We start from the raw sequence: 21,059 nt of genomic DNA, 5'->3' as shown, positions 1-21,059 counted from the left end.
AAGAATTTTTGAAAAATAGCCTAAAATTCTTCAGAACAGGTAAAAAAAAGTCTTTAGACTTTGAGCTCCCTGAGAGCAGGGAGCATGTGTCCTGTGTCTGCTGTTGTCTCCCGAGGGCTTAGTTCGGGTCTCATGTTCAGCAGCGGCTCAATAAATATCCCCATTTAATTTAAATCTTACCTTATGACAAATGATGATTGCCAGAAACTACACATATGTTGTATAAAATGAACCCCAACTTTTGAAAACAACCTATGAAGATAGGGACACATAAGGAAGAGCCACGACTCTCTTGTTTTTCGACGAATCCTCAGTATTTACAGAGAAAACTCCAAGAAGGCCGGTTTCTCCTCCTCTTCATCTGAGCTGGAGTTGTAATTCATTTAATTGTTCAATCCTATTTACAAAGTGCTGAGTACAGAGCACTGTACTAAGCGCTTAAAAAAGTACAATACAACAATAAGCAGTGACATTCCTTCGGCTTCAAGGCTCTCCATCACCTCGCCCCCTCCTACCTCACCTCCTTTCTTTCCTTCTACAGCCCAACCCACACCCTCCGCTCCTCTGCCTCTAACCTCCCCACTGTGCCTCATTCTCGATGGTCCCGCCATCGACCCCCGGCCCACATCCTCCCCCTGGCCTGGAATGCCCTCCCTCTGCACAACTGCCAAGCCAGCTCTCTTCCTCCCTTCAAAGCCCTACTGAGAGCTCACCTCCTCCAGGAGGCCTTCCCAGACTGAGCCCCCTCCTTCCTCTTCCCCTCCTCCCCCTCCCCATCCCCCGCACCTTACCTCCTTCCCCTCCCCACAGCAACTGTATATATGTTTGTACATATTTATTACTCTATTTTACTTGTACATATTTACTATTCAATTTATTTTATTTTGTTAATATGTTTTGTTTTGTTGTCTGTCTCCCCCATCTAGACTGTGAGCCCACTGTTGGGTAGGGACCGACTCTATATGTTGCCAACTTGTACTTCCCAAGTGCTTAGTACAGAGCTCTGCACACAGTAAGCGCTCAATAAATACGATTGAATGAATGAATGAACTAGCTCTTCTAACATGTCTTCCTCCTGAGATTTTACCTGTAGAATTTGGGTGATGTGTCGCTTTTCAGTGAGATAGACTGTCTGCACTAATTTTATTATTTTTATATAATTAGCACTGCCCATCCCACCCCTTAGTAATTGGTAGGTCCCACAGCTTAATTCCAGCCCCAATGCTGTTATTGATAGTAATTGTCGTATTTGTTAAAGTGCTTACTAAGTGCTTAATACCCCATTGTGAGCACGGAATAACTACAGTACAATCAGAATGGAATGGACCCATCCTTGACTGACATGAGGCTCCTGAGTCCAAGGGAGAGGGAGAACAGGCATCTCATTCCTATTTTTCATATGAGGAAATGAGGCACAAAGAAGTTAAGTGACTAGGCTTAGGTCACACAGCAGGAAAATGGAAGAGCTGGGATTAGAACTCAGGTCTCCTGATTCCCAGGCCCATTTGCTTTCCAATAGGCCCTGATGCAGCCCTAACCCTAAAGCCAGTTGGGCTCAGAAGAAGGGGGCTGGTCCAGTGTCCAGTTTGTAAGTCATTGTGTGAGAACACTGATGCTGCAGTTTTGAAGTTGTCTGCTGTCTGTTTTTGCTGAATCTTGGTTATTAGATGCTTGCGTCTCGGTGAAAACAAACCCAGGGGAGGAGTCATAGTACCACAAAGGGACTCTCACTAGCAACGAGAATTATTCCCACTGCATCCTGTCTCCCCAACAACCCCAGTGACTTACAGTTATTTCTGAGTCTCATTTTAGCCATGTGTAAAAGGAGATCTTCCTTTTGTCCCAGCTCTGCCACTTGCCTGCTCTGTGACCTTGGGCAAGTCACTTAATCTCTTGGTACTTCAGTTTCCTCATCTCTATAGTGGGGATGTATTACCTGTTCTCCACCTTAGACTGTGAGCCCCATGTGGGACAGAGACTATCTGATCCGATTGTATTGTCTCTAATCCAGTGCTTGTCACATAGTAAGTGCTTAACCAATAATATCATTGTTATTATTATAATTATTATCGTTGTTGTTGTTGTTGTTGTTGTTATGCTTGTCCCTTGATCAAGGGTTTTGTAACTCAGGCCTTTAAAAGATGCCATAAATTGTGAACCAGGATTTCAGTCTCCAGAAGCAAATGACGTAGCTGTTTGGCACTCTCTTCTGGAAAGTGGCATGGCCTGGAGGGAAGAGTTCAGGCCTGAGAATCAGAGTACCCAAGTTCCTATCCTGATTATTATTATTATTTTATTATTATTATTATTATTTACATTATTATTATAAAGATTTAAATTTAATGAGGATATTTCTTGAGCCGCTGCTGAGCATGAGACCTGAACCAAACCCTCGGGAGACGACAACAACAACAATAATAGTATTAAAATTATTATTTTAATAATAATAATAATAACATTATTATTTTAATAATAATGATAATTGTGATATTTGTTAAGTACTTACTATGTACCACGCACTATACTAAACGCTGGGGTAGATCCAAGCAAATCAGGTTGGACACAGTCCCTGTCGCCATGGGGGTCTCAGTCTTAATGCCCATTTTACAGATGAGATAACTGAGGCAACAGAGAAGTGAAGTGACTTTCCCCAGGTCGTACAACAGGCAAAGGGCAGAGCCATGATTAGAACTCAGAAGCTACTGACTCCCCAGCCTATGCTCTATCGACTAAGCCACGCTGCTTCTCGTCAGCAAGTGGCCGCTGACTCCACCGCTAGCCTTCTGTGTGACCTTGGGCAAGTCAATTCACTTCTCTGTGCCTCAGCTTCCTCATCTTTAAAATGGGGATTAAATGCCTGTTCATCCTCCCTCCTAGACTGTGAACCCCTTGTGGGATAGGGACTGTGTCCAACCCGATGACACTGTATTTACCCAAACACTTAGTCCAGGGCTAGGTACATAGTAAGCGCTTACCAAGTACCATAATTAACATTATTTCAGTTAAAAATTTACTTTTACCTTCAAATTCCAATGACAAACCAGGCAAGAAAGGGCAATGAATTCCTATGGGACCTGTCATGGCTGGTCACATGACTTGTTCACTAGGCCTGACCTTCCTCCCTAGCCACTGGGAGCTTCTTTTCCTTTCTGGCAAAGGGACAGCAAGGGATCACTCCTCTCCCGCAGAGCCGGAGCGATGCAGACTCAATGAGGGAGAAGCCACTGCGGCAGCCAAATGAGAGCTGTCTGCAGAAGGAACAGCTTGGGATATCTTTGACCACAGCAGTGACGGCAACCAAACCTCTCATCAGCTGATAATTTTTAAGCCCGGTTTCGACTCTGCTGCTACCAGTGGGGATAAAAGTGGGATTTTTAAAATCTTTCTCTAAAAACAACAAAAAAAACCCCAAGACCCCCGAGTAGCACACTCCTGTGCCAGATTGGGACAGGGGGTGGGGTGGAGAGAGAAGAAGTAGAGGGACGTGCATCTAGGAGAACGCAGACATCAGATGGATAAAACCCTCCTATCTCCAGCATGCAGGAGAGAGCCTATCTGGGTCTTTCATAGTTATTGATGAGGTGAGCTCTCTCCTGGGCTGGCAGCTTTATCTGCGCTGGCCCTCGGTCTCCTGGAAGGCCAGAAGTTGTCCGCATGTGCAGGTTGGAATCTGACTCCCCTCCATCATCTGTGGGGGTCCAGCATGGTTTCAAGGGCTCGGGGCGGAGATGGGCAAAGGAGTCAACCTCCAGCAGATGATTACCATCCTTGTCATTCATTCATTCATTCAGTCGCATTTATTGAGAGCTTACTGTGTGGAGAGCACTGTACTAAGCGCTTGGGAAGTACAAGTTGGCAACCTATAGAGACGGTCCCTACCCAACAACGGGCTCACAGTCTAGAAGGGGGAGACAGACAACAAAACAAAACACGTGCAAGTCATCAGAACAAATGGAATTAAAGCTAAATGCACATCATTAACAAAATAAATAGAATAGTAAATATGTACAAGTAAAATGAATAGAGTAATAAATCTGTACAAATATATATATATATATATATATATATATATATATATATATATATATACAGGTGCTGTGGGGAGGGGAAGGAGGTTGGGGGCATGGGGAGGAGGAGACCCCAGGTCTGGGTCCATCTCTAGGCACAGAGTGGCAGTGACCAGGCCTTCCTGACTGAGTCCCCCAGGGTACCACTCTCCTTTTGTCTCTCTTAGCAACTGGACCACTGTTTAAAGACACACCCACCACACTATTAGCAAGTCTCTGCTTCTGCATGCCCTGGGGTTATGAGGAGCAAAGGTCCCAGTACCTTCATCCCCATCATTGTTCAGCACTTAGGTTGTGGAGGAAAATGCTATTGTATTGTACTCTCCCAAGCACTTAGTTCAATGTTCTGCACACAATAAATGCTCAATAAATACCATTGATTGATTGATTGACACTTTTTATGGTGTTTGTTAAGCACTCACTATGTGCCAAACACTGTAGTAAATTCTGGGGTAGATACAAGCTAATCAGATTGGACACAGTCCATGCCCCACATGAGGATCACAGTCTCAATCCCCATTTCACATATGAGGCAACTGAGACACAGAGAAATGAAATGACTTGACCAAGGTCACACAGTAGACAAGTGGCGGAGCTGGGAGTGGAAGTCAGGTCCTTCTGACTCCCAGTCCCACGTTCTTCATTCATTCATTCATTCAATCGTATTTATTTAGCACTTACTGTGTGCAGAGCACTGCACTAAGTGCTTGGGAAGTACAAGTCGGCAATATATAATAATAATAACAATAATGATGACATTTATTAAGCGCACTGGGGAGGTTACAAGGTGATCAGATTGTCCCTCATGGGGCTCACAGTCTTAATCCCCATTTTACAGATGAGGTAACTGAGGCACAGAGAAGTTAAGTGACTTACCCAAAGTCACACAGCTAACAAGTGGCAGAGCTGGGATTTGAACCCATGACCTCTGACTCCAAAGCCCGCTGAGCCACGCTGCTTCTCATATAGAGACAGTCCCTACCCAACAACAGGGCTCACAGTCTAGGAGGGGGAGATAGATAACAAAACAAAACATGTAGACAGGCTCTTGAAAGGCTCTAGTAAACATACTGGACAGGGAATAGTAGGGACCCTCAAGCGGTCTAGCCTGGACTCACTTCCCCAAATCCAAGGAATTCCCAGTTATAAAACTCCCTTTAGACTGTGAGCCCTATGTGGGACAGCAACTGTGTCTGACCTGATGATCCTGTATCTACCCCAGTGCTTATTACAGAGCTTGGTCCCTAGTAAAAACAATAATAGTAATAATAATAATAATAATAATAATAATTGCATTTGTGAAGTGCTTACTACGTGCCAGGCACTGTACTAACCTCTGGGGTAGATACAAGGTAATTGTGTTGGATACAGTCCCTGTCCCACAGGGGGCCTTACAGTCTTAATCCCCATTTTCTAGATGAGGTAACTGAGGCCCAGAGAAGTGAAGTGACTTGCCCGAGGTCACACAGCAGACTAGTGGCAGAGCCAGGATTAGAACCCAGGTCCTTCTGACTCCCAGACCCGGGCTGTCTCCACTAAGCCTCACTACTTCTCTAGAAACCACTAGTAAGCATAGTAAGCACTTAACAAATACCATAATGATTATCATTATTATGATGATAAGAATGACATGACTATTTATTACTCTATTTTACTTGTACATATTTATTCTATTTATTTTATTTTGTTAATATGTTTTGTTTTGTTGTCTGTCTCCCCCTTCTAGACTGTGAGCCCGCTGTTGGGTAGGGACCGTCTCTATATGTTGCCAACTTGTACTTCCCAAGTGCTTAGTACTGTGCTCTGCACACAATAAGCACTCAATAAATATGATTGAATGAATGAGTAGGGGCCAGTTGGACCAAGATGAAGCCTTGGGGTTACAGCCTGGCACACCCCTGGCGTACAAATCCTTGGGTCACCCTGACACTCAGAACTGTTACAGGTTCTCTGTAGGCACAAAGGGTTTTCTGGAAGAAACCATCTAGAAAAAAGGCTCATTATCAGCAATAGGGGTTCTCCAGACAACCTCATTAAACCCCATCCCTGGGGAGGGCAGAGGCAGTCTAATGACCCTGAAACCTGAGAATGGAAAAACCGATGTCTCTGCCCAGAAAGTGGCCAGATCGGCTCCAGGGAGCATTGTTTCTTCAAATCAACTTGAGGCCAAAAGAGCCCAGTCAGCTCTCTCCCTCCTCCTACTCTCCGTCTGGACACCCTCCCATCTGGAGACAAACTGCACACAAAGTTTCCAGTGCCCAGGATTTTCCTCACCTGGCTGCCATGGGACCAAGCTCAGAAGGTCATTCTGCCCTCTGAGGGGGATTTGGGTTCAGAGAGGGGCAGTGACTCGCTCAAGGTCACACAGCAATTCAGCAACTGTGCTTAGGGTTAGAATTTAAGCCCCTCTGGAGTCTGGGCCAGCATCTTGGCCAGTGAATCTCCTGCCAGTGAAGCAGCAGTAGGTCAGGAGAACTATGGTTTCTGAGGATTTGGATGGAAGGGGGCTTCTAGCCAGGGCTTCCAGGCCCAACGTCTGAAGGGCATTGAGATGTGGCCATCAAGGGGCAAATTTGGGTCCTGCCTGTATTCCTCAGACCATAGAATCCCAACCTGAACCTATAACTTCCCTGGGGCAGGAGCTGATCCAGTTCGTCCATAGCCTTGGCTCTGCTTTCCCTGCCTGTAGATTAGTAGTAGCAGTTATAGTAGCCATTAATTAACACCAACCTACTCACTACCTCAATAATAATAATAATGCTGGTATTTATTAAGCACTTACCATGTGTCAAGCACTGTTCTAAGCACTGGGGTATATAAAAGTTAATCAGGTTGGACACAGTACCTGTCCCACATGGGGCTCACAGTCTGTAATTCTCTTTTGCAGATGAAGTAACTGAGGCACAGAGACGTGAAGTGACTGGCCCAAGGTTGCACAGCAGACAAGTAGTGGAGCCGGTATTAGAACCCAGGTCCTTTTAACTCCCAGGCCCAAGCTCTATCCACTAAGCCATGCTGCTTCCCATCTCGCCTCTGATCACCAATATCGCCAAGATCCGCCCTTTCCTCTCCATCCAAACCTCTACCTTCCTGGTTCAATCTCTCGTTCTATCCCGACTGGATTACTGCATCAGCCTCCTCTCTGATCTCCCATCCTCCTGTCTCTCCCCACTTCACTCAATACTTCACTCTGCTGCCGGATTATCTTTGAACAGAAACGCTCTGGGCATGTTACTCCCCTTCTCAAAAATCTCCAGTGGCTGCCTGTCAACCTATGAATCAAGCAAAAACTCCTCACTCTCAGCTTCAAGGCTTTCCATCACCTCGCCCCCTCCTCCCTCACCTCCCTTCTTTCCTTCTACAGCCCAGCCCTCACCCTCTGCTCCTCTGCCGCTGCTAACCTCCTCACTGTGCCTCGTTCTCGTCTGTCCCGCCGTTGACCCCTGGCCCACGTCCTTCCCCTGGCCTGGAATGTCCTCCCTCCGCACATCTGCCAAGCTAGCTCTCTTCCTCCCTTCAAAGCCTTACTGAGAGCTCACCTCCTCCAGGAGGCCTTCCCAGACTGAGCCTCCTTTTTCCTCTCCTCCTCCCCATCCCCCCCACCCTACCTCCTTCCCCTCTCCACAGCACTTATATATATTTGTACAGATTTATTACTCTATTTTACTTGTACATATTTACTATGCTATTTATTTTGTTGATGTGAATATAGCTATAATTCTATTTGTTCTGACAATTTTGACACCTGTCTACATGTTTTGTTTTGTTGTCTGTCTCCCCCTTCTAGACTGTGAGCCCGTTGTTGGATAGGGACCATCTATAGATGTTGCCGACTTGTACTTCCCAAGTGCTTAGTACAGTGCTCTGCACACAGTAAGTGCTCAATAAATACGATTGAATGAATGAATGAATCCCTTGTCCATGTCCTCTCTCTGGCCTGGAACTCCCTCCCCCTTCATATCCAACAGACAATTACTCTCCCTCCGTCAAAGCCCAAACTAAAATCACATCTCTTCCAGAGGCCTTCCCTAACTAAGCCTTGATGTCCCCTATTCATCCTCCCTTCTGCATCACCTATGCACTTGAATCTGCATCTGTAAGCTTTTGTTATTCACTCCATCCCCAGCACACAGCACCTATGTATATAATCCTTACATTCTCCAATTTCCCCTATCTGTAATTTTAATATCCGTCTCTCCCTCTAGACTGTAAGCTCCCTGTGGGTAGGGATTGTGTCTCCCTCCTATATAGACCATAAGCTGCATGTGGGACCTGTTCCAGCACTTAGAATGGTGCCTAACAAGTAGTAGTAGTAGTAGTAGTAGTAGTAGTAGTAGTAGTAGTAGTAGTAGTAGTAGTAGTAGTAATAGTAATAATCTCAACTGCACTGCATTCCCCCTTTGTGCTTAGTACAGTCCTCCACACACAGTAGGCAATCAGTAAATACCACTTACTGATAGATTAAGCACTAAATATGTGTAGAACACTGTACTAAGTGCTGAGGAAAAAATTCCTCAGGTGAGAATTAGGCTGAGCCATCCAACCTGAGCGACTGGGGTAGAAACAGACAAACAGACCCTTCCCTGCCACCTGCCTTACTTTGGTTTTGCGGCACTGCCCTGTTCTGAGCTGGGGGTCCAAAGTGGACCTGACTCACCTTGCTGCTTTGACCAAACTCCCTCTCTTCCCCCAATCCCACCACTTGGGAAGTCACATGGCTAACCTTTGAAAGCATCTCCTGGCCACGATCGGTTTTCCAGGCCTGGGACCTCGTTCTCAGCCAGCACAACCCCGTTCTGCTGACTCCTCACCCTCCTCGCAGAAGGTCGTGGACTGCAGTGGCTCTGACATCCGCAGCCTCCAAGGAAGAGAATCGAAGAAGGGCAGAGTCAGCCCACCCCTCTTTAGCTGATCCATTGATTAATTGATTGCTTAGTCGATTGGGCCTGGAATAGTAGAAAGAGGTAGTCAGTCAATTGTATTTATTGAGCACTTACTGTGTGCAGAACACTCTCCTAAGTGCTTGGGTGAGTACGATATAATGATATAACAGACACATTCCCACCTGGCAGGCAGAAGACTGCTTCTAATCCCAGCTCTGCCTCTTGCCTGCTGGGCGACCTTGGGAAGGCCATTTGACTTCTCTGTGTTTCAGTTTCCGCACCCGTAAAACAGGAATTCAGTACCTGTTCTCCTGCCTAGTTAGAATGCAAGCCCCATGTGGGAGAAGACTGTGGTCGACCTGATTGTCTCATATAATAATAATAATAATCTATCGCAGTGCACAGTACAGTGCTTAGCAATGAATCAATAAGTGGTATTGAGTGCTTACCATGAGCAGAGTACTGTAATAATTTATTTATTTATTTATTTATTTATCTATTCATTCATTTATTTATATTAATATGTCTCCCCCTCTAAACTGAGTGAGCAGGAATGTGTCTGTTGTTATATTGTACCTCCCAAATGCCTAGTACAGTGCTTTGCACACAGTAGGTGCTCAATAAATATAATTGAATGAATGAATGAATACTGAACACTTGGGGTAATACAATACAACAGAGTTGGAAGATACATTCCCTGCCCACAGCGAGCTTCAGTCTAGAGCTTTTAACAAATACCTACGGTTATCATTAGTCTTGTGTGGGATAGAGACTGTTTGAGCTGAATATCTTATATTTAGCAAAGTGTGTAGTGCACAGTAAGTGCTTAACAAAAACCACAATTATTGAGATGATTATTGGGTGAACTGCTAGGGAAAGGTGAGCCCAGTTGGATAGTTCATGAGCAAATAAAGAGTTCTCTTTTAAGCGCATGAGCTTACATATTTGCTGTTCTTCTCAAGAAAGCAGACAGTGGGCCTCTTACAGGACTTCACCAGTTTTGTCAAGAGTATCCCGTGTCCAGTTTTTCCTGTCCTGCTCTGTGGCAGAAAGTTCGAGATGGAATCAGGTGGCCCTGCCAAGAACTGCCTCAGTCAGAGGAAAGCTGACAATCGTTAAATCTCCGTAAGGGCAGGGAAGGTGACTGCAAATTCCATTGTATTGCATTCTCCCAAGTGCTATGTACAGTGCTCCCCACATAGTAAGTGCACAATAAATACCACTGATTGATTGATTGATTGATTGATAAATCAAGGACAAGGGCAAGGAGGACAGATTTACCCAGGGCAGGTCTCAGATGAAAACAGTGCTCCTCCCCGTGCTCCTTGCCACAGGTATGACAAGGGGATGGGCACCAAGAATGAGCATAGAGGGGGCACCCATCCAAGTGAGACCCACCCAGAGACCCTAATGCTCATTTGATGTGGCTAATACTTCAGCGAGGCCCTGGGAACCAATTAGCAGTGTGGCTGGAATGACCTAGGCCAGCGATGGGGTGGATCTGCCCTCTAGACTGTAAGCTTGATGAGGGCAGGGAAGGTTTCTGTTGCATTGTTATACTGTACTCTCCCAAGCTCTTAGTACAGTGCTCTGCACACAATAAGTGCTCAATAAATACGATTGACTGACTGACCAAGAGGGACACGGGAGAGAAACAGACAAGCTCACTGTGCTGGGCTCTGGAGGAGAGGGGTGGAATTAAGGAGAAGACACAGTGCTAGCCCTGGAGGAGATGACATGATGGCAAACTTGTATCGACATAAAGGATCAGGGAGAGATTCTGATTCTCTCACAGTCCTCTAGACCTAATCTTCTTATATTATATCTGTTAAGTGTTTACTGCATGCCAGGCACTGTACTAAGCACTGAGATAAACACAAGCTAATCAGAGTGGACACCGTCCATGTCCCACATGGGGCTCTCAGTCTTAAGCCCCACTTTACAGATGAGGTAACTGAAACACAGAGAAGTAAAGTGACTTGTCCAAGGTCACACAGCAGGCAAGTGGTGGAGCTGGAATTAGAATCCATGTGTTTCTGGACTGAGAAGCAGCGTGGCTCATAGAAAAGAACACGGGCTTTGGAGTCAGAGGTCATGGGTTCAAATCCCAGCTCCACCACTTGTCAGTTGTGTGACTTTGGGTAAGTCACTTAACTTCTCGGTGCCTCAGTTACATCATCTGTAAAATGGGGATTAAGACTGTGAGCCCCACGTGGGACAACCTGATCACCTTGTATCCTCCCTAGAGTTTAGAACAGTGCTTTGCACATAGTAAGCACTTAACAAATGCCATCATTATTATTATTATTATTTCTGTCTCCCAGGCCCAGGCTCTACCCAGTAGGTCATGCAATTGCTTCTCCTTGTGGGCAGGGAATGTGTCTACCAACTCTGTTATATTGTACTCTCCCAAGCACTTAGTACAGTGGACTCGATAAGCACTGTAAGCACTCAATAAATATGCTTAATTGATTGATTGGTATCAGAGGTGAACCAGGTATTAGTTTGATGTAGTGGGTAGCACATGGGCTTGGGAGTCAGAAGGTCATGGTTTCTAATTCCAACTCCACCACTGTCTGCTGTGTGACCTTGGGCATGTCATGTCACTTCTCTGTGCCTCAGTTACCTCATCTGTGAAATGGGGATTGAGGCTGTGAGCCCTTCATGGGACATGGACTGTGTCCGGACTGATTTGCTTGTAACCACTCCAGCACTTAGTACAGTGCCTGGTGCATAATAAGCGCTTAATAAATACCATCATTATTATCATTAGAGAAGCAGCGTGGCTCAGTGGAAAGAGCACGGGCTTTAGAGTCAGGGGTCATGGGTTCTGTGCCTCAGTTCTGTGACTCTGTGCCTCAGTTCCCTCATCTGTAAAATGGGGATTAGGACTGTGAGTCCCCCGTGGAACAACCTGATCTCCTTGTAGCCTCCCCGGTGCTTAGAACAGTGCTTTGCACATAGTAAGCGCTTAATAAACGCCATTATTATTATTATCATTATTATTACCCCTGAAAAGCTGGGAGGAAGCAGGAGGGGACTGAGATCATGTTGGCAACATTAGACTTCGGGACGTGCACATGTGGGGGGTAATACAGACCAATGTTGGAGGAATCGTTTCTGCAGGTCCACAAGAGGTCTGCACCTTGGCTAAATAATAATAATAATGGTATTTGTTAAGTGCTTACTATGTGCAAAGCACTGTTCTAAGCGCTGGGGACGTTACAAGGTGATCAGGTTGTCCCACGAAGGGCTCACAGTTTTAATCCCCATTTTACAGATGAGGGAACTGAGGCACAGAGAAGTGAAGTGACTTGCCCAAAGTCACACAGCTGACAGTTGGTGAAGCCGGGATTTGAACCCATGACCTCGGACTCCAAAGCCTGGGCTCTTTCCACTGAGCCACGCTGCTTCTCACGCTGCTAAAGCACAGAAGATCATGGGAGGAAATAACCATCTACTGCAGCCTCCCCCAACTCTCCTCAGCCTGGAGCGGGAGGCAGGCCAGTTCCCACTGGGCTGAAATTGCGTGGGCACTGCCCGCAGGGGACCCGGCAGCAATGCCGAGAGCAACAAGGGATGGATTCAGCAGAGACAGGAGGGATGGTCCTCAGGTTGCGGGGGCAACCAGGAGGCCAATAGGCAGCTGACTAACAGGCAGCACTTGAGCAGAACAAATCCAGGACCACTGGGGTGGTTCCACTGGGAACATTCCAGAAGACCTCAGGGAATAGCCAGGGGTCCCAGACATGTTTTCCTTAACATTTCCCTCCAACATGTATTCTGGTGGGAGAGTGTTTGCAAAGAGCCCTCAGAGCTCCGGGCTCGAAGCAGGGTATCACCGGGAGGTTCTTCACTAACCTTGCTCCGTTTTCTCTTCCCTAGTTCCTCTTCTCCACTGCTAGTCCTGATCCCAGCTGTCCAGGAGAGACAGGAGGAGCCCACGGGGCTGGAAGAAGCCAGCAAGGATGGAAGCATGGTGGGGGATTCTTGGGATGCTAGGTGGACCACTGGCCATTGGCCTCTTGATGAGAGATGGCTACATCACGCACCCTTGGCTCATCTGGGCACAGAGAGAGTCTCCAGGTTGAGGCTTGACTTCCCTGGTCTTCGGTCAGCAGGTGGAATGGCAGGCTGTGGTTCCCTATGCTCCCCACATGGGAGCAGCGTGAGACTTGGGAGCCAAGAGAGGAGTAAGGAGAGAATAATTAAATGGGACATTTGCCAAGTGCTTACTCTGTGCTAAGTACTCTACTGAACACTGGGGTAGTTAGAAGATAATCAGGTCAGACACAGTCCTTACTCCACCCGGGGCTCACAGTCTAAGAGGGAAGGAGATGGGAATTTCATCTCCATTTTACAGATGAGGAAACTGAAGTCCAGGGAAGTTCAGTGACTTGCTCTGAATTACATGGCAGGTAAACCTTGGAGCCAAGATTAGAACCTAGGTCTCCTATTTCCTAGGCCCATGCTCTTTCCACTAGGCCGGGCTGCTTTGTCGAGTTCTCCCTGGGACATCTCAAAGGGGGGAGCCATGTTGAGCACATCATTTAGCTCATCATTTAGAGAAGCAGCATGAAGTCTACCAGGGATGGGAGGGAGGGCTCTAAATCTTTCGGCAACCGAGTCCTACATGAGTTCCAGTGGGTTCCAGGCCCAACGACCAGGTCCAAACAGCTCAGCTAGGTTCAAACTAAGCACAGACCCTCCTATAGGCAGGGCTCGTGGGAAAACAGACCCTGTTCAAACTGTAGCAGCCTGAACGTTAGAGCCCCAGATTGTCAATCAGTGGGAAGACAAGTGTAGGATAGTGAGCGCGGCAGGGAGTTAGGAGGCTCCAGATGCCTGGGAAAGAGTGTGGGTTTTGAAGGGGCTGGGGGTTGGGGGTGCAGTTCAATGGTATTTGTTAAGTGCTTACTATGTACCAGGCACTGTACTAGCAGCAGGGTAAATACAAGCTAATCTCGTTGCAAACATTCCACGTCTAACATGGGGTTCCCAATCTTAATCCCCATTTTATAGATGAGGGAACTGAAGCACAGATACATTAAGTACTAATATTACTACTACTACTACTACTACTACTACTACTACTACTACTACTACTACTACTACTACTACTACGAACCAGACTTATTCTGGTCCCCAGGATAAGTTCCAGGTTAAAGCCACTGGGAAGCAGTGTGTTGTAGTGGATAAAGCATGGGCCTGGGAGCAAGAAGGACCTGGGTTCTAATCCTGCCTCTGCAACTTGTCTATTGTGTGACCTTGGGCAAGTCACTTTACTTCTCTGTGCCTCAGTTATTTTATCTGTAAAATGGGGATTAAGACTGTGAGTCCCACATGGGACAGGGGCTGCATCCAACCTGATTAACTTGTATCTATCTCAGCATGTAGAATAGCATTTGCGACATAGTAAGTGCTTAACAAATACCATTATTATTAGTAGCAGTAATAATAATAATGTGTGGTATTTGTTAAGCACTTACCAGGCTAAGCACTGGACTAAACACTGGGTTAGATAGACTACAATCAGATCAAACACATTCATGTTGGGTTCTTTTCCCTTTTTCCCTCCTTTCCTCTCTGATGTTGGCTCTTTCTTGGCACAGACCTTGAGCTGAAATCTCCATTTTAGCCCCCGAATGGCCAGTTCGGTGATGATACTATTGACTAGCAAGAATTGAACTGAAAAATCAGAACCGAGCAAGCTCAGCAGCTATAGGTAGCCTTTGGATGGAAGTAAATTGTAGATTGTAAGCTCGTTGTGGAAAGGGAATGTATCTGTTTACTGTTGTATTGTGCCTTCCCAAGCACTTAGTACAGTGCTTTGCACACAATAAGTGCCCAGTAAATATGATTGTGTGAATGAACGATTGAATGAAAATAGCTACGCTGGTTTAGTTACCCCTCAATCAAACAATCAATTAATGGTTCTTATTATACACACAATGAATTTAAAACACTATACTAGCACCTGAAGAATGCGGCAGAAGCAAGACACACAATCCCGGACCGCAAGGAGCTTACAATTTAATGGTTTTAAACGTATCATAGCCCATATATTTCAATGGCTCCTTGAGAACGGTCAAACATCCACCTGAACCCTTCCCTCTCCACATCTGAGCAACCTAGACCCCAGTGTGTCCCGCTGCTGTATGTTGTGAGCCCAGGGGATTGCTGAGGTTTGAGAAACCATTTCCCACACTAGAGGAACTGCCCTCAGGTGAGATTATTTCTGCCCATGAGAATGGAAAACTTCCCATGAAACCAGACTTATTGAGTTGAGTAGCTGGGATCATATCTTCACACTGTATTGAACTCTTCCAAGCATTTAATGCAATGCTCTGCACTGAGTAAGCACTTAATAAATACCTGTAATTAATTGATTAATGGATTGATGAGTAAGACTTGAGTATCTTTTGGGCACCTGGTATTCACCCTACTCTCAGCCCCACAGAATTTATATGCATATCTGTAATATATTTATTTATATTAATGTCTATCTCCCCCTCTACACTGTAAGCTCGTTGTGGACTAGGAATTCATCAACCCACTCTGTTGCATTGTACTCTCCCAAGTGCTTAGTACTGTGCTGTGCACACAGTAAGAGCTCAATAATTGATTGACTCATTCATTCATTCATTCAATCATACTTATTGAGCACTTACTGTGTGCAGAGCACTGTACTAAGCGCTTGGAAAGCACAATACAGCAATAAAGAGAGACAATCCCTGCCCACAAAGGGCTTGAGGCCTAGAGGGTGAGAAACGGACATTGAAACAAGTAATCAGGCATCAATATAAATAAATAGAATTATAGATATATACATAAATACATAAGAGCTGTGGGCGGCGGGGAGGGGGAGCAAAGGGAGCAAGTCGAGGTGACACAGAAGGGAGATGGAGCTGAGGAAAAGGGGGCTTAGTCTGGGAAGGCCTCTTGGAGGTGGTGCGCCTTTAGTAGGGCTTTGAAGGGGGGAAGAGGGATTATTTGGTGGCTTTGAGGAGGAAGCGTCTTCCAGGCCACAGGTAGGACCTGGGCCAGGGGTCAGCTGCAAGACAGGCGAGATCGAGGCAGGGGACAACAAATTGGAGGTCAGCACTTGGTCTCTGGTTTTCTCCCTTCCTCCAGTAAAGGGTAGACTACTTTACTAGCCTCGAGTAAATGGCCAGGTGTCCACGGAGGTAGTGTGACCCAGTGTGTCTGCCCTCTTCCCCCTAAAGTAGAGCATCGGATCCTGGAGACACCAGTTCTGTGCAGCACAGTATGCCTAGTGAATAGAGCACAGGCCTGAGAGTCAGAAAGACCCAAATTCTATTCCCAGCACTGCCACCTGTCTGCTGTGTGACCTTGGGAAAGTCACTTAATTTCTCTTTACCTTGGTTATCTCATCTGTAAAACGGGGATTAAGACTGTGAGTCCCAGGTGAGACTGGGACCGTGTCCAACCTGATTAACTTGTATCTGTCCCAGAGCTTAGTACAAGCACAATGTCTGGCACGTAGTACAGACTTATGAAATACCGTAAAATAAAATCCTCAGCACCACGGACAGAGCTTTGCAGTTAGTCAAATCAGGTTGGAACCAAGTCCCAAATGATAGGCCCCTCAATCAATCGATCAATCAAATAATTAATCAACGGTATTTATTGAGTGCTTACTGTGTGAAGACCTCTGTGTTAAGCTAAGTAGGGCAAACAGGCTGCAGGGATCTGTGTCCTGGACATTCTGAAAATTGATCCCACATCTTAATCACCACTCAGTGGGTACTCAGAAAAAGAAAGAGAGAAGGAAGGGAGGAATGGAGGAAGAGAGGAAGGGAGGAAGGAAGGTTTCCAGTTGAGAGGAGTTTGGAAATCTTTCTCTAATATTCCATGGTATGAATAATCCACTTGAAAATATTCGGGAGGGAGACTTTGTCTTTAGTTAAGAATAAAGGGCATACCCATTAAGTATACCAAAGGAAGAGACTTTGCCCTTCACTACTTACAAACTGGAAAATGTTGGCATTCTAAATCACTTTTTTTTTAAGGAGGAAAATGACAAAATAGTTAGTTGGGCTCCTCCATTTATGTAGGTCTCTATGACGAGGAGTGGCTGCTTGGGCAAATCTGACACTTCTTAAGAAAACCGTTCTCCCAACCCTTCCATTCCCCTGCTCCTATTACCCTCCCTTACTCCTCAAAAGTTGACTTAGGACAACTTCACCACAGGTTCTCAGGTTGCATGTGCCCTAATGGCAGATCTTTCTCAAAGCTGATGCCAACAGATTGTCTCCAGATTGCCTCAGGAAAGGCTGCCTCCAACGGCAAGGGGCAAAGTAGGGTTGAACAAGTAGGGAAATTCACAACCTGCTTCTGACACCCTCCTCCCTGGGCATCAAAATCACTGGGCATCATGCAGATTATTCCCAGGCTTCATCCAGGACTCCAAAAGTGAATTGGTGCCATTTCAATCCCACCTGCTTCCCAGGAAGAGTTCCATTCTGATGCTGTACAGGGAGGCCAAGAAATCCAGGCTTACCTAGAAAACCACAGAAATTCCCAAATCTGTTTAAATATTTCTCCCCACTCAGAATTCCGGCCTTTCAGATCCAAATTACACCTTGTCAGACCCCTCTTGTGTATCCCCACTACACAGTAAGCTCCTCAGGGGTAACTCCACTGCTTTTACAGTGTTCTGTCCCCTAAAAGGCACTCATTAAATATTATTGATCGATTTCTTGATTGATGGCTTGATTTATTGATTGTATGGCATATGGGACACCCACCCAGTGTTAGACTTGCTTTCCTCCCAGATTCAGAAGGTGCCTGCTCCTGCCATCCTCAAAGTGCTTCTTTCCTTCTTCCTACCTAGTCCATCACCAGCATCCTCCGTGGTTTTATTAAATGCTTACTGTACATATTTATGGTATTTGTTAAGCACTTATGAAGTGCCAAACACTGTTCTGAGCACTGGGTTAGATGCAAGTTAATCAGGTTGGACACGGTCTCTGTCCCACAGAGGACTCACAGTCTTGATCTCCAGTTTACATATGAGGTAACTGAGGCACAGAGAAGTGGCATAGTGCACTGAACTGCCTTCCTGCCCGCCCCCCCCCCACCTCCCTGGCCATATCGGGCAGATGGGGTCCCAGGGCAGTGACTTTGCTGGGAATAAGAATCGAGCCAAGTATCTCTGGCATACAGACTCACCATTGCCCTTCTGAACAAACCCTCTCTGTGGTGATGAAGCCCATTTGGGCTTTCAAAACAGATATCCAAGATGCTTTCCCTGCCTCCTGGCAATCCTGTCATTTTAGGATCTGGTTGTGGCCAGGGGGGGACTAGGATACCCGAGGGCAGGGGCTGGCTTTCAGGCAGAGAGCTTTCAGGCAGAGGAATGGCTCAAATGACACACTGCCATTTGCTCCAATCCATGAATGAATATTCACTGAGTCAGTCAGGTTAGAAGTGTGTCCCTTTGTGAGGAAAAAAATTCTGAGACTTCAACTCCGCCCTCTATTTCCTTGTGCCTGGCCTGTGGACCTGTGAGAGGGATCCAGCTCCAGATTGGGAACTCCCCCCTGCCCATACACAAACCCCAGCTGGCAAGGGGCCCAGACTGGCCTCTCACAGCTCCAAGGAGGAGCTGCCTCCCCCTCCCCAACTATGGGAGCAGGAATCCTGCAGCTGCCTCCCTCCTCCGCAGGGCTTACCCAGAACAGGGAGGAGGTTTAATTAAAAACTTCGTTTAACTTCATTTATGTGGCAGGACGGGGGGAATGTGCTCAGCACAGAGGAAATTGATTGACTCGAGCTGGATAATTGCTGCACTCTGAAGCCCAGGAAAATAGCTCATCTTCTCTCTGTCTCTGTCTCTCTCTCTTCCTCCTTTCTCTCTCCCTCCTTTCTCTCTCTCTCTCTCTCTCTCTCTCTCTCTCTCTCTCTCTCTCTCACACACACACACACACACACACACACACACCTGTATCTCTCCCACTCTGCCTTTCTGGATCTCTTGGGTCTTTTTTTCTCTCTCAGTCTTTTAATGATGCTTTCCCAGTTTTTCTGTTTATTCCCCCACCCCGATCCTCCAGCCCCCTCCTCCTCCTTTTCTTCAGGGCAACTTGTTTTGCATGCAGAAGGAAAACAGTGACAATATTTAAAGTTGAACACGCCCGATGACTTCGCATGGTTCTGACCTGAAGTTTGAGACGTCCCCAGTCTGAGACGTCTGAAGATGACTGGTCCCAGCTCATCTCAGCCGCAGATACCATGAACAAAGGAGCAGAGAGGAAGCTAGGAGACTGTGAGCCTACTGTTGGGTAGGGACCATCTCTATATGTTGTCAACTTGTACTTCCCAAACGCTTAGTACAGTGCTCTGCACACAGTAAGCACTCAATAAATATGATCGAATGAATGACCTTCCTCCCTTCAATGCCTCTGGTCCTCTCCCTTGGGCCTTCTCCCCTCTCCATCTTCCCCACCCAGCCTCTCTCCCGCCCCCCCCAACTTCCCTGTCCAGTGCACCCTGACATCAGCCCCATTCATAAGAGGAGACAGTCCAGAAGATAGGTTTGCTCCTGCCCAGGTCTGACCGTTTCAATTTGGCTCCTCCAAACTAACTTTGATTAGCATCTATAATTCCCTGAAATAACAAGCTAATGCATTCTTGCAATGGATCCAAGTGCCTCAAGCTAGCTTACCTCTCTATGAATATAGCGATCCAGAGCTAACCTCTTAAATCAGAAACCCTGATGAACAAAGCGGAAAGGGAGGTTGGGGGGCGGGGGGAACGAGGTGGTGGTGGGTGAGGGGTGGGGGGTGGAGAAGCCACTTTGGAAAGCTGCTCCCCATCAATGTTTCATGTTGGTGTTTCTGCCTTTGTTTTTATGCGAATCTTTCCTGGTTGCCAGATGGGCCTAAGCGCAACCACCTTCAACGGCCACCCTGCTGGAATCCCCTTTCCTGCCAGAAATAGCAGCAGCTTCCTTGCCTAGGGGCACTGGGGCCAAGCAAGAGGGAAGGGACTTGGGATAGCAGCTCATTGTCCAGCCATCCCAGGTGCCTGGGGCCCAATGTTTTCCAGAAGGCCATGGGGTGGAGGCCACAGTTCCACTGCTCCCGGGGAGGTGTCCAGGCCACAACCCAGAGACTTAGAGTGGAGCAGGCAGAAGAGTTGTGATAAAGAGAAGACTCCACTGTGGTCTTCACGGCTCTGCCTCACCAGGAGCTTCTGCCTCACGAGTCCTGCCAGGCCATTAAGGCTGAGGCTACCATTTCCCCTCAGCATTTGGAAGTGCAACACCCCCTTCACCCACCCTGTTCAGACCTCTCCTCATAGTCCCCCAGCCCCAACCCCAGTCTGTGGTGGTCCGAAGTTGGGGTGAGCAGACTTCTGGGATGGACACTGAAGCGACCTTGGCTAGGGACTAGTTGAATATTTCTGACAGGATGGCACTTACCCTTGGACATCCTGCCTGGAGAGCCAGAGAACATTTCCTGGCCTTCAGAGGTAACCAACTCTGCCCAAACCTCAAAAATAATAATAATGATAATAGTGGTATTTGTTCAGGGCTTAATTCTGTGCCAAGCACTGTACTAAGTGTTGAGATAGATAGAAGATCACTAGCTTAGACACAATCCCAGGCCCACTTGGAGGGAGAACAGGTTTTGAATTCTCGTTTTACGCATAAAGAAAGCAGATGGGAAAGCAGAGGAAAGAGATAGAGGATAGAGCGTGAGTGAGGGAGTCAGAAGGACCTGGGTTCTAATCCCAGCTCTGCAATTTATCTGCTGTGTGACTTTGTGTGAGTCACTTAACTTCTGTGTGCCTCAGTCACTTCATCTGTAAAATGGAGCCTCATGTGGAATGGACTGTGTCCTACCTGATTAACTTGGATCTATCCCGGAGGTTAATACAGTGCCTGGCATGTAGTAGTTTAACAAATGCCAAAAAAGAAGAAGAAACTGAGGCCAAGAGATGTTAAGTGATAGTAGGACTATCTAGGATCACTATCTAGGACTCTATCTCTGAGTGTATGCTTCTTCCTCTGATTCTCTCAACATCAACATCATCAGGGATTTATTGAGCACTTAGCTGAGACAGAGCACTGAGCTACGTG

At 46.6% G+C, this 21,059-nt stretch overlaps 1 pseudogene; it reads left to right on the top strand.

The window, feature by feature from the left end:
• The first annotated feature begins 3,537 nt into the window (after positions 1 to 3,537).
• On the top strand, positions 3,538 to 20,278 carry LOC119930424 (annotated as a pseudogene).
• Positions 20,279 to 21,059: the final 781 nt, after the last annotated feature.

Source organism: Tachyglossus aculeatus, chromosome 7 (genome assembly GCF_015852505.1).
Source record: "Tachyglossus aculeatus isolate mTacAcu1 chromosome 7, mTacAcu1.pri, whole genome shotgun sequence".
Classification (NCBI taxonomy): Eukaryota; Metazoa; Chordata; class Mammalia; order Monotremata; family Tachyglossidae; genus Tachyglossus; species Tachyglossus aculeatus.
The sequence above is the reverse complement of the archived record's forward strand: the minus strand, read 5'-3'. Positions and strand labels throughout refer to the sequence as shown.